Here is a 12,905-nt window from a genome sequence, read left to right on the forward strand (position 1 = left end):
ATGTCAGTGACTTTGCTGTATGCCAGAAATTAACACAACATTGTAAACCAACTGTACTTCAATTTAAGAAACCAAAAGCCAAACAAAAGCCAAAAACTGCTTCTTTTCAAATCAGCGAACTATCTGATTCTAGTTGCTGTGTTTGATATGAAAGGCAAATACCACAGTGTTTATAAGCAGAAATGTTTGAATCAATGGCTTGAGGTTGAACTCTTGGCCTGCCATCCAGTAGCTCAGTAATGTGGCACAGGTTACCTAACCTTTCAAACCTCAGCCTCCTCATGTATAAAATGGGTGTAATGGAAGTATCTACGTCGTGTGTTGGTATAAGAAAAAATGAAGTAAGAAAATAAAGAAGCTTAGAGCAGTCCCTGGGCCAGCCCCAGAACCCCTGCAGGGTACTCTGTCATCTCTTTCTCAGCCTTGCCAGCCTCCCCGTGGTGGACCTTCCCAGGCACCTGGACGTTAGTGGACGGCAAGAATTCCAGGGACGACATGAAGTCACTCGGTGTGGATTTTGCCACCAGGCAGGTGGCCACCATGACCAAATCTATGGCATCCCTGAAGCAGATGGAGACACAGTCACCACAAAAAAGCACAGATCAGCTTCAAGCTGGGGATGGAGTTTGGTGAGACAACAGCCGATGACAGGAAGGGCAAATCCGCTGTGACGTGCTGGGCGGAGGCAGACTTGTTCACACGCAGAAGTGGAGCAGACAAGAGAAACACTAGTGCAGGAAACAGCTGACGGGACACCCATCCGGACACCCACCCAGGGCAGTGCAGCCTGCACGCACACTCACAAGAGAGTCACGGCCTGCCCACTCCTTCAGTGCCCTTCTGCCAGCTGACGACTCCTCGACTCAGCAGCAGGTTGCCTCATTATTCTCTTGCATTTTGTGCACATCCAGCTTGACTGGAGCAATTCTCTCGGGGTCGGGTGGCAGCAGCCTGGATCCAGTTCTGTTCTCACTGTGGATGCTTTTGCTTTTTAACTGCGTTCAAAGGGTGCTCTGAGGGCGGTAAACCAAAGCCAAGGCCAAAAAACCAAAACAAACAAACCAAACAGAGCATCTGCGCCTGGCACCTTCTACGCACTGAACAGATGCCAGTCAATATGGTTACCACATTTCAAGGTGTTGTGATTGTGGCAGAACAATTTGAGATATTAATCTTTTTTTACTGTTCTATTCTCATGGATGCACAAAATTCAAAAGACTGGAAGTGATTTTGGTATATTTTTATCTTTCCTCCCTGAAGAAAAGAATCAAGATTTTTCAGTCCTAGCATGCAAGAATTTCTCTTGCCCCAGGAGAGAATTAACGACTTCTGTTTTCTAAAACCTTTAATGAAGCAATAGGGCTGAATTTCATTTAAGAGGGAAGAGGAGAGATGAAGGGAAAGAAAGCAACCTGGAAGAAATGAGAGGGTGAGCGTCCCTCAGATCTAGAGCTAGATGGGGTTGGATTTTTGGCAAGCAGAGGAGATCTATGTTCCTGCTTCACACAGAGTCCCAAAGGGGAGACGGAGAGGGAGAGCTGAGGTTGGCCTCCAGAGTCTAGGCCTGGAGAGAAGCATCAGGTCCTGTGTGAGCCAGAAGCACCACCACAATGGAGATCTCTGAGCAGGCCCAGCACACTCCTGCCAGAAAAGTAACAGAAGACCAACATGTGTGAAAGCATCATGCAACAGAACACAAAACGGTCATGACAAAGATAACATGGGTGTTGACCAGGTCGCTTGCTCATCTCCGCTTGCCCCAATTCAAGTCTTACAGAGTCGTTAGAGAGAGAAGCCGCCAAATCAAGGCTTATATTGTGTTTCCTACTGCCCTGATAATTGAAAACCAGGCCCAGAATTAATTTGTTTTAAAAAGAAGAAGTTCAGGGAACTTGAACTTGTGATCCAGTGGCTAAGACTCTGAGCTCCCAATGCAGTGGGCCTGGGTTCAATGCCTGGTCAAGGAACTTGATCCCACATCCTGCAAATGAGAGTTCACATGCCACAACTAAGACCCACTGCAGCCAAATAAATAAAATTAATAAATAAAAATTCTTAAAGATGAATTTCAGGAACTTCCTGGCAGTCGAGTTGGTCAGGACTCAGCATTTTCCCTGCCAGGGGCCCAGGTTCAATTCCTGATCAGGGAACTAAGATCTCACAAGCTGCAGTATGGCCAAAAGAAAAAGATGAAGTTCTTTAAGTTAAGCAACGCATAGCATAAAATATGAGTTTTGCAAGGTCCTACCATATTAGCGCGGGGAACTATATTTAATATCCTGTGACAAATCATAATGAGAAAGAATATGAAAAAGAATATATATATGTATAACTGAATCACTTAGCTGTATCCCAGAATATATAACTATAAATCAATTATACTTCAATAAAATTTGAAGGAAGAAAACAAAAGAAGTACGAGTTTTGGAGTTATTTTAACCTCAGCTTAAATACTAGCTATGTGTATAGCCATGAGTAAAGGATTGAAATTCACTAAAATTTAGTTTCTATATTTATGAAATTATAACATAACTTGAAGCATATGCATAAAAATTAATAATTCATAAATTGCTGGATATATCATATGGCAAACAGTGGGTACTCAATAAATGGTAGCTATTATTATTATTATATAAAAGTGCTCCAGTAGGCAGAAAAATAATTGTCAGTGAAAGATGACCCTGCCATAAAAGGATGCCTGTTGAAGGTGCAGTGATTGGTAAACAACTCCGATCCCCTTCAGGACCAAGGTGTTTTTGAAGCAGACTGCCTGAAATGTGGGTCACATACCACATGCATTAGCAGAATCTGGGGAAGCACATGTAGACCTGTATCTCCAGATGCTAGAAAAGGGAGCCGGGGGTACGGAACGTAAAGTTGGATAAGGATGAAACTATTAATATGGGAGCACTATCCTATGACACGCCGTTCCCAGGTGGCTCAGTGCTAAAGCACCGCCTGCCAAGGCAGGAGACTCAAGAGACACAGGTTCGATCCCTGGGTCAGGAAGATCCCCTGGAGAAGGAAATGGTAACCCACTCCGATACTCTTGCCTGAAGAATCCCATGGACAGAGAAACTTTGCAGACTACAATCCATGCAGTGGCAAAGACTCAGACAAGACTGAAGCAGCTTAGCCCACATGTATCCTATGACCCGAGATTTATTCTCTGCAAGGACCTTAGGAGACTGCGCTACCATGCTGCTCAGATGACCTTGGAGACACAAAGAGAGTGATCGCCTTCATTAGGTGAATTAGAAACACCAGAAATTCCTCCCTCATGGATTCATGATTCATGGCTCAGTATATGTGTGCAAGCTGAAAATTACCAGCTCCTGCATCTCACGCAGAGATGACCTTGCAAACCACCAAAATGAAATTCCTCCTAATGCGCACAGCTTCAGGGGTGCACCCCGCCATCTGCGTTGTGTAGAAAGTGTCCCAAGGTTGTGATATGCATGGTTTCATGAGTAACAACAAATGACTTGGCTGGTTGGATGGGGCATGAAATGAAAAAGACCGAGAAGTCTGAGAAAAAGGCATGTGGACAGACATAGAGGAAGGGACACAATATGTAAAACTCTTTGTTTCAATCGTGAACATGCCTATGAGCCACTGTTTAAACGGACACCCAGATGGCTCCCTGGAGCAGGCCTAGGTGCTGTTCTCTCCACATCTGAAGGACAGTCCTGACATTCACTCACAGATACTGTTGCCGAGAACCTGTCCCTCCAAATCCACGTGCATCTCCGCAGACTGCTTCCCAAGGAACCCAAGCCGAGAAAGTGCCAAATTAAACATTTATAAATTTAAAAGAAAGACAATGGAAATTTCATATGAAAGATAATACTTCCATCATAAAACATGTGCTTTAAATCCGTGAATACGAACATTTTAGAGAAGACTTGAAGCAAGTGGCTAAAACTGTCCCCACCGCCCCCCACCCCACCCCTGCCAACCAGACAAGCACAAAGACGCTACTCACACACATATTATCTCATCCCACAGCCAAACATTCCAGGGGAAAGAGAGAACTTATGTCTACTAACTACCCAGACTTTCAGAAACCATTCTGACTGGTCTCCTCTGGTCACATGCCTCTAAATAAATCACTGTTAAGGGATATAAAACGCTGGCTGGCCATCACTCCTAGATACACTTCCTGCACCTGGAATACAGGGAGGAGAGGAATAACACCGCAGGACTGACAAAGAGATGTCAGTGTCATCAGCGGCCTCCCAAAAGGAAGGCAATGTTCCCAAGAAAACTCAATGCTCTAACCAGAGAACAGCACCAACCATTTTTTCAAAAGTAAAAATGTTTAACTAAAGGATAACATCCTTTTTAATGGATATACTTGAGACTATAGGTCGGTGATGGGTAGGTTTCTAAAGTGGCCCATAAGATCCCTGCTCCATGGAATACACAGCTATGTAAACCCCTCCTCTTGAAATGTCATCAGGACCTGTAAATACAATAAGATAGTACTTCCATGATTATGCTGCATTATGTGGCAAAACATATTTTGCAGATATAATTATTCTCAGCAGACTTTAAGTGAATCAAATTGGAATCTTTCCCTCCCGCCCAGGGTGAACTAATCAGATGAGACTTTTAAAAGCTATCCAAAGCATCAGAGAGCTCTTCGTTGGGTAACCATGTCTTGAATTGCCTTTGGATGAGGGTAGGACCTGAGGGTGGCCTCTAAGAGCTATGAGCAAGCCCAGCCAACAGTTAGCAAGAGAAGTAGGGCCTCAATCATGTTGTAATCACAAGGAACTGCATTCTGATGAGGCCTAAATGAGCCAGGAGGAGTGCTCTCAAGCTGCAAATGAGGCCCGCACACTGGCCAGCACCTTCACGCCAGCCTCATGGGCTCCTGAGCAGAGCTGTGTCGGTCAGAGATTTCTGATCCACAGAAACCATGAGACAACTCACTGCTGTTTTAATTTGGGGCAATTGGTTACTCGGCAATAGAAAATAGACACCAGGTCACCTTCTAAAGTCTTTCGGGTTTTTATTTTCATGACAGGCAACAGAGTGTATATTAGTGATGATGACTACAGTGCCACAAAGAGTTTTGAGTATTTGTAGTTTGCAACAATGGCAAAATGATAAGTTTGAGATGTGAAATGTGTTCTCCTGACAGTCTGCAAATATGCCTACAGCTGAGTCTTAGGCATAGTATTTAGTAAAATGATCCAAGTCTTCATTTCACTCACTGAACTAAAAAGAAAAATGCTAGTTTTTTACATTATTGTTTTCTCTGCCACAAAGAACAATCTGCACTTCTTAAAATCTATTACATCTTTAAAATATATACTTTCTTAGCTCTGAATTTGTAGATGCCTCCTGAATCTTTAATACTCAAGAAGAGACAGAGGAAAAGGAGAAAATGTTTCCAAAAAAAGTTTTGCCTGCTGAATTAATGTATAAGAATTCTAGAATCTTTACTAAAAATAATATATTTTGAAAGAACCAGGAGCCAAAAGATGTATTTGTTTCCTCCTTGAATTCTCCAATTTGTGGCCATATGACCTTGGGAAAAGCTATTCTGGATAAAGATTGAATAAATTCTAACAATGTATTAGTGAAAGTATTCCATCAAAATGATGTAAAATAAGTGCTTTAAAAATTCTAAAAAGCTAACTAAAATTAAAGTATCAGTTCAGTTCAGTTCAGTTGCTCAGTCATGTCCGACTCTTTGCAACCCCATGAACCGAAGCACACCAGGCCTCCCTGTCCATCACCAACTCCCAGAGTCCACCCAAACCCATGTCCATCGAGTCGATCATGCCATCCAGCCATCTCATCCTCCATCATCCCCTTCTCCTCCTGCCCCCAATCTTTCCCAGCATCAGGGTCTTTTCCAATGAGTCAGCTCTTCACATCAGGTGGCCAAAGTAATGGAGTTTCAGATTCAACATCAGTCCCTCCAACACCCAGGACTGATCTCCAAAATTAAACTATAGATAACAGATTTTTAAGTGGAGTTTTCTTATTTGCTCCCACAAATAGTGTGTCCCAGACACAGGTATACTCAGAATGAAAACCTTTTAGAAATGATGAAGCATTAGGTATAAATGAACTTTGGATGCATTTTAAAGTATGTTCTATTGGAATGCTGATACTGGAAAATAAATTACACTAATCAGCCTCTTAAATAAAACTTAACCTCTAAATTATAGGATGTGTATACTTTGTAAAATTTATGTGTAGGCACATTTAAATTGTTCAGTTAATTAAAGTAGTTATTAAGTTAATTGTCATTGGCCTAAGAGTCTTGAGTTATTGGTATAATTAAGGTTATTCATGTAAGAATAAATCTTAGTACAAGGGGATATCTTTTCCTTTACCTTTCTTTTTACATTTTAACTTCCTTTTATCATAGTACAGAAATCCAAAATCATGTATATCCCAACAGATAGGGAATCTGATTCTAAGACAGTTTCAAGCAAAGTGATGATTCAAACTTATCACTGCTTTTTGAATATGAAAATGTTGTGAGAAGATTGCTCCATCTTCTGGGTAATATTCCTGAGGATGAATTCTTACTGTGTTTGTATTCTTCTAGAAAGTCTCTTTGTAAGCTTTATTTTAAATGACTTCTAATCCCATGATACAGGCTTCCCAGATGGCTCAGTGGTAAAGAACCCAACCACCAGTGTTGGAAAGACAGGAGATACAGGTTCGATCCTTGGGTTGGGAAGATCCCTTGGAGTAGGAAATGAGAACCCACTCCGGTACTCTTGTCTACATGGACAGAGGAGCCTGGCAGGTTACAGTCCATAAGGTCACAAATCAGACACGGCCTAGTGACCGAGCACACACACACACACACACACACACTGCATCATATACAATATTTGGTTATTCAGAGAAGGGAAGGAAGTTTCTCTATAAGCACATCTTAGATAGGCTTCAGAGGTACCTCTGAAAATTGCACTGTCTCACCACATTGGGCTGCAGTTCAGAATCCACAATGAGATTTCCCCTGGACTCTCCTTGGATTCTATTTTTGTTTTCTCATTGTTCTGGACGAAAGTCATCCCTCCACGACCAGGAACTCCACCTGCCCCATGAGAGCTTTGAGTCCCTCCTCAGCAGTTTCGCTCAATAATACGAAATCCTCTTTCCTAAGAGACCACTACTAAGGCAGAAAGAAAACCATCACTGCGACATCTGCCTTGCTCTGTATGTTCCTCGCTCGTTTGTGGCCGACTCTTCATGACCCCTGGACTGTAGCCCACCAGGCTCCTCTGTCCATGGGATTCTCCAGGCAAGAGCACTGGAGTGGGCCGCCATTCCCTTTTTAATAAAAGTCCATACAACTAGAAAATTCTCTAAACTAGAACTGTTTGATTAGGTTAGAACAACTCTGCCTCCAGCTCACCATAGATATTATTAACAAAAGAAGATACCAAGAAGTAAATCCACCTAGTACTTCCCTTTCCCACAAAGTAGACTTGGGAACAAGAGTAAAACATATAACAAAGAGCTATAAACTTCTAGAATTATGTAGGTGTGATCATTGAGTCCTTGCAGTATTTTGAAAGCCCTGGTGATGCCACATGGTTGTCGTGATTAAAAAGATGATGAAGAAATTCATTGTGTCAAATTCAGGGCTATTTACCACCATTTAAATTAGCTATATAAAGCATGCTGTACCTTTCTAAGTGGGGTTTGTACTGGAGGAACAGTGAAGGTCAGGATTTGTAGACGGATCTGCATTTCATTAAAATTGAGTTACCGGTTCATTTGTGTATCCTTGGGCAAATCATTTCAGCAGTTAAAAAAATATAATGCTTAAGGCTAAAGGATTAAATCTCCTCATTAAAAAAAGAGCAAGGTAAATGATAATACTATTATAACAAATATTGTCATTTACTGTTATTGCTTTAGAGTCTAGCTTTATCAAAGCTCCTATTACTATTGTTATTCATCATGTTTAACTGTGTTCATTAGGCAAGGTACAAGGAGCACATACCCACAAGGTACAAGGAGCTATGTATCACTCAGAGATGGTCCCTTACTGTCCTAGTCATCAGTGATGCTCTCTTGACTCTGGGGCAGGAAGACCCAGTGGAATAATGTTCTAGAAACTAAAGCAGGGGCCAGCTCTAATAGCACTACTACCAGGAACTCTGATAAAGCTAACAGAGGACCTATTATGGTAGATGCCAGGTGTTGGTGAAATAGATGGTATGAGTTACTGCATCAAATAAGGCCATGGCCTAATGAGGTCTTTCACTCACCCATTGACAGACTGAGGCAGAGATCTGCTAGTTTATCCATCCATTCATTTAGCTGCATATGTATCACACCCTAGTAAGTGTTAAGAAAGGTGTAACAGAAATGAACCCATATACAGTATACAGATGGGGCCTAATAAACATTTCTGCACCATCAGAAGCTTAAAAGATTTTACAAAGACACTGGAAAGAGCTAAGTAAAAGTAAAAAGTAGGATATCAAGGCAGTGTTGCATGATAGAAAGAGCATAGACTTCTACTAATATCAAAATGTTTTATTTAAGTTGTTTAAAGTTAAGCAAATTGAAATAGTGTTTCATTCATGTGACTATACAGATTAAGGGTACAGAAAAGAGAACAATATCACAAATAAGCATGTAAATGAAAATGAAAGCAGCAAAGATATCACTTTCAGCAACCAGATTAAATGTTTGCCAATACCAGCTGCTGACAAGAGTGCTGAGGAAAAGGAAAGCTTATACAGAAAATAGGACAAACTAGAACAGACACACTAGTTGAGCAATTTGGCGGTATTCAGGGGAACCCCAAAATACTTAAACTTTCTAACCCAACAGTTCAACTTCTAAGTATTTTTTTCTATAGAAACTTTCAGTTTCTTACACAGAAACTCTGTCCAAAGAGACATAAAAATATGTACTATGTGACCTCCCTTGTGGCCCAGCGTTAAGAATCCGCCTGCTAATTCAGGGAACACAGATTCAGTGACTAGTCTGGGGAGATCCCACAAACTTCAGGGCAGCTACGCCCGTTGCGTAACTCCCGAAGCCCACGCTCTGCGACTAGTGAGGCCACCGCAGGAAGCCCACGCACCGCAACCAGAGAGCAGTCTCCGCTGGCCACGACCAGAGAAAGCCCACACCAGCAACGAAGGCCCCCTCAGCCGCGTATAAAGAGAGCTTTCTGTTTAAAATATGCGCTATGCCTCATTTTTGTAACGGCAAAGTATTGGGGGAAACGTAATGTCAATTGATCACGGAATAGTCTTAGGACAAAGAGAACCACAGATTTAGAATTTTAAATAAAACTTTATCATTTACGTTTATCATTTGTCATTAAGCTTCCTAAAAAACCCTCCAAAACTTTTCGTGGGTTCTCGGAAGCCTTGTGACATACAGGTAGGTCTCCTGATACTCCACGGGGAGGGGAGAGCAGACCTTATCATCACATGTCAGCCACCTTCAAAAGGTGATTTAAAAGATATGCTTGTAAGACATGTTTGAAAGGAGATTAGACTGCTTTTCCAAAAACACAAACATTTATCATTTTGTTAAAGCTTCTCTAATTTTACTTGGTAACACTTATTTAATGAAGACGATGATTTTTTCATCAGTAGACAAAGCGTTTGTCTTTTTCTGTCTGACTTATTTCATCAGCATCATGCCCTCCAAGCCCATCCATGTTGCTGCAAATGACAAAATTCCGTTCTCTTTTTAGGGCTGATAGTATCCCACTGTGTATATATACCACACAAAATGCATTTTAGATGGAAAGATATACACATATTGGAAATAAAGTGATGCAAAATATATACAATCTAAACATTAAGCATAAGAGAACTAGAATTGCTATATTCATACTGGGTAAATAAAATTTAATTTAAGGACTATTTCTAGAGACAAAGAGGGACATTTCATAATGCTAAAAAAGTCATTACATTAGATGGAAATAACAATTAAAAAGTAATATGCATCTGACAATAGAGTACTTGAGAGTGCGTGAAGCCAAAGCCAGCTTAAAAAGAAATAAGCAGTCCAGCAGTTATACGTACACCTATCGCTTCCCTGATATCTCTTTGTCTGCGGTGTGCTGAAATATCACCACATTATTGTGGATGTGGATTTACTTTTATTCACCTTTCTTTTTAAACTTTGAGCTTTCTGTATCAGTGAAATGTTTGGCTGTTTCCAGAAAACTGTCTGCTATTGTTTCTCTGATACTGTCTTTCACAGTCTCTCTTTTCCTCAGTTACAACAGGCCTGTTTATTAGGTCTGCGTTTTGGTCTCTTTTATGTTTTCTATCTTGTCACTCAGTATCTCACTGTGTAATCCTTTCAGGTCTGCCTTCCATGCACTGATTTTTAATTCATGTCTGTACTCTTTAATTCATCTTAGGTGATAAGACCACTAGAAGTGGTTATTTCTAAAATTTCTTGGTTTATTTTTGTCTGGTTTAAACTTTTGTTTAAAAAAGTTTTGTCGTTATGTGACAAGTGAACGTGAAGTCGCTCAGTCGTGTCCGACTCTTAGCGACCCCGTGGACTGCAGCCCACCAGGCGCCTCTGTTCTTGGCATTTTCCAGGCGAGAGGACTGGAGTGCGGTGCCATTGCCTTCTCTAAACCTCCATACAAAGGGTGGCAAAATACCAGATCTCAAAAGGATACATAAGCTTAAATAATATTGAATTTAATTATACTTACTGGTAAGTTTGAGAATACTCATTAGCATTTACCACATTATTCAAACCACTGAATAAATAAGTTTAAAATTTACACTTTAGATTTTTATTATCCTCATCATTTAGTTGTCCCTTAATTCTTCACTTCTTTATTTTATTTGCAAAAAAATGTCATATTTTGACAAAGATTCATAACAAAGTACTGCCTATATTATCCAAGTGTTACATATTTTCAAAATAAGTCATATCTAAAATATTCAGCTTGAATTAATTCAAGTATATTTCCAAGAAAGGCAAGCATTTTCTACATAGTTTTGACATAGAATCCTAAGAGATATGTTGAACTTGTGATTCAAAATAACATCTATTCACAAAGGAAAAAAAGAGACTATTTTTCCTTTCAAGTACAATATTTATAAATGTTTATAAATTATAGATTAAATGTTCAAATTGCAGCCTTAGTGTTGGGATGTATATATCCAAACTCATCAAAAAAAAGCTGCCTTTTAAAATTAAGTTATAAATTCAAATATAGCAAGTTTCAATGACTATAAGTTCAACTTATAAATATTAAGCTACATGTCAATACACATTTTTTTTTATTGACAGAATCATGCTTTATAATAGAAAATAATTTGTGAACAACTCAAATTCTCGTTTACCAGACAATAGACATACACAGAAAATGAATCAAATACAACTGCATACAACAATGTGAATTAATTTTAGGAGTGTAATTTTGAACCAACAGTTCAGAGTCAAAAAGGCAATACATAGTATAACATCCTTTTTATAAAGTTCAAAAACACATAAAATCACATGGTTTTTATTATAAAGGAATCCTTGGTGGTTCAGCAATAATGAATCAGCCTGGAATGCAGTTCAGTCTCTAGGTCAGGAAGATCCCTTGGAGAAGGAAATGACAGCCCACTCCAGCATTCTTGCCTGGGAAATCCCATGGACAGTGGAGCCTGGGAGGCCACAATCCATGGGATTGCAAGAGTCAGACAGCACTTAGCAACTGTCAATACACATTTAAAGGATGCTTACAAAATAAATTTATCGAGAAGTTTGATAATGCAGTATATGAACTATATTCATGAAATCTGGATTATTGGATTATAGTGTTATGTACAGCTTTAGAAAAAACTTCAGATGTTAAGTGAATGATTCAAGGATATACATAGATTCTCTAAAAGTGTTAGAAATGTAATTGGGTTTTAATGTATGTAGACCTAATCTTCATTAATATGAATGTTTTAACATGTAATCACCAACTATCAGATTGATATCTTGATGACTGAGATGTATATGTTTTTCTATGTTACTCAATCAATATATTAGCAAGTAGATTAATACTGAAATGAAACAAATTTCAAGTTTGATGTTTTTTAATATATACTTGCTTTTAAAGGTTGTATATATAATGGCTTTGGCTTCTGCATGAAAACATGAGGCCAAGAATTGCTAGAGTCGTGTAAAGATCATAAGAGGAAGACCATGAGAGTCTCCAAGGCTTGGGTCTGAGTCCTAACATTCTGAGCCTGAACCAGTTGGGAAAAACTTAACTCCAGACTTCTTGTAATATGAGGTAATGTCTGGTTTTGTTATTAAGTTCACTCTTAATTGGATATTTTGTTATTTGCAGGCAAAAGCCTTCCTAAGTGATATCTAAACATATAATTTTTTCTTGGAATGTAAGAATTGTTCTACTCAATCACCAACAGATTAAAAGAGAAAATACTGAACAGAAGTGATTGACAAAGGTCAATATACATTAAAAAAAAAAATCTTAGCCAACTGCAAATTAAAAGCAATTTCTTTAGACACAGATGTGAAGAAGAGACGTTTGGACTCTGCGGGAGAAGGCCAGGGTGGGACAATATGAAAGAATAGCACTGAAGCTTGTATGTTACCATGTCTAAAACAGGTGACCAGTGCAAGTTCGATGCATGAAGCAGGGCCTCAAAGCCGGTGCTCTGGGACAACCCGAGGGATGGGTGGGGAGGGGGGTGGGAGGGGCGTCCAGGAGGGTGGGACACACGTGCACCCGGGGCTGACGCATGTCACTGTACGGCAAAAGCCATCACAGTACTGTAAAGTAATGAGCCTCCAATTCAAATAAGTAAATTACTTTTTAAAAATTCAATGTCTTTAACATTAGCTTCTAGAAAACCATTCTTAAGAAATAGTAGAACTATACGTACTTTAGTGAAAACTACAGAGGAATGTCCACT

General features: G+C 39.8%; 1 pseudogene; it reads left to right on the forward strand.

Annotated features, from left to right (window-relative positions):
* The window catches only part of LOC110150653 (fatty acid-binding protein, heart pseudogene), a 56,408-nt pseudogene extending 55,557 nt beyond the window's left edge, over nucleotides 1-851 (forward strand).
* Nucleotides 852-12,905: the final 12,054 nt, after the last annotated feature.

Source organism: Odocoileus virginianus, chromosome 25, assembly GCF_023699985.2.
Source record: "Odocoileus virginianus isolate 20LAN1187 ecotype Illinois chromosome 25, Ovbor_1.2, whole genome shotgun sequence".
Classification (NCBI taxonomy): Eukaryota; Metazoa; Chordata; class Mammalia; order Artiodactyla; family Cervidae; genus Odocoileus; species Odocoileus virginianus.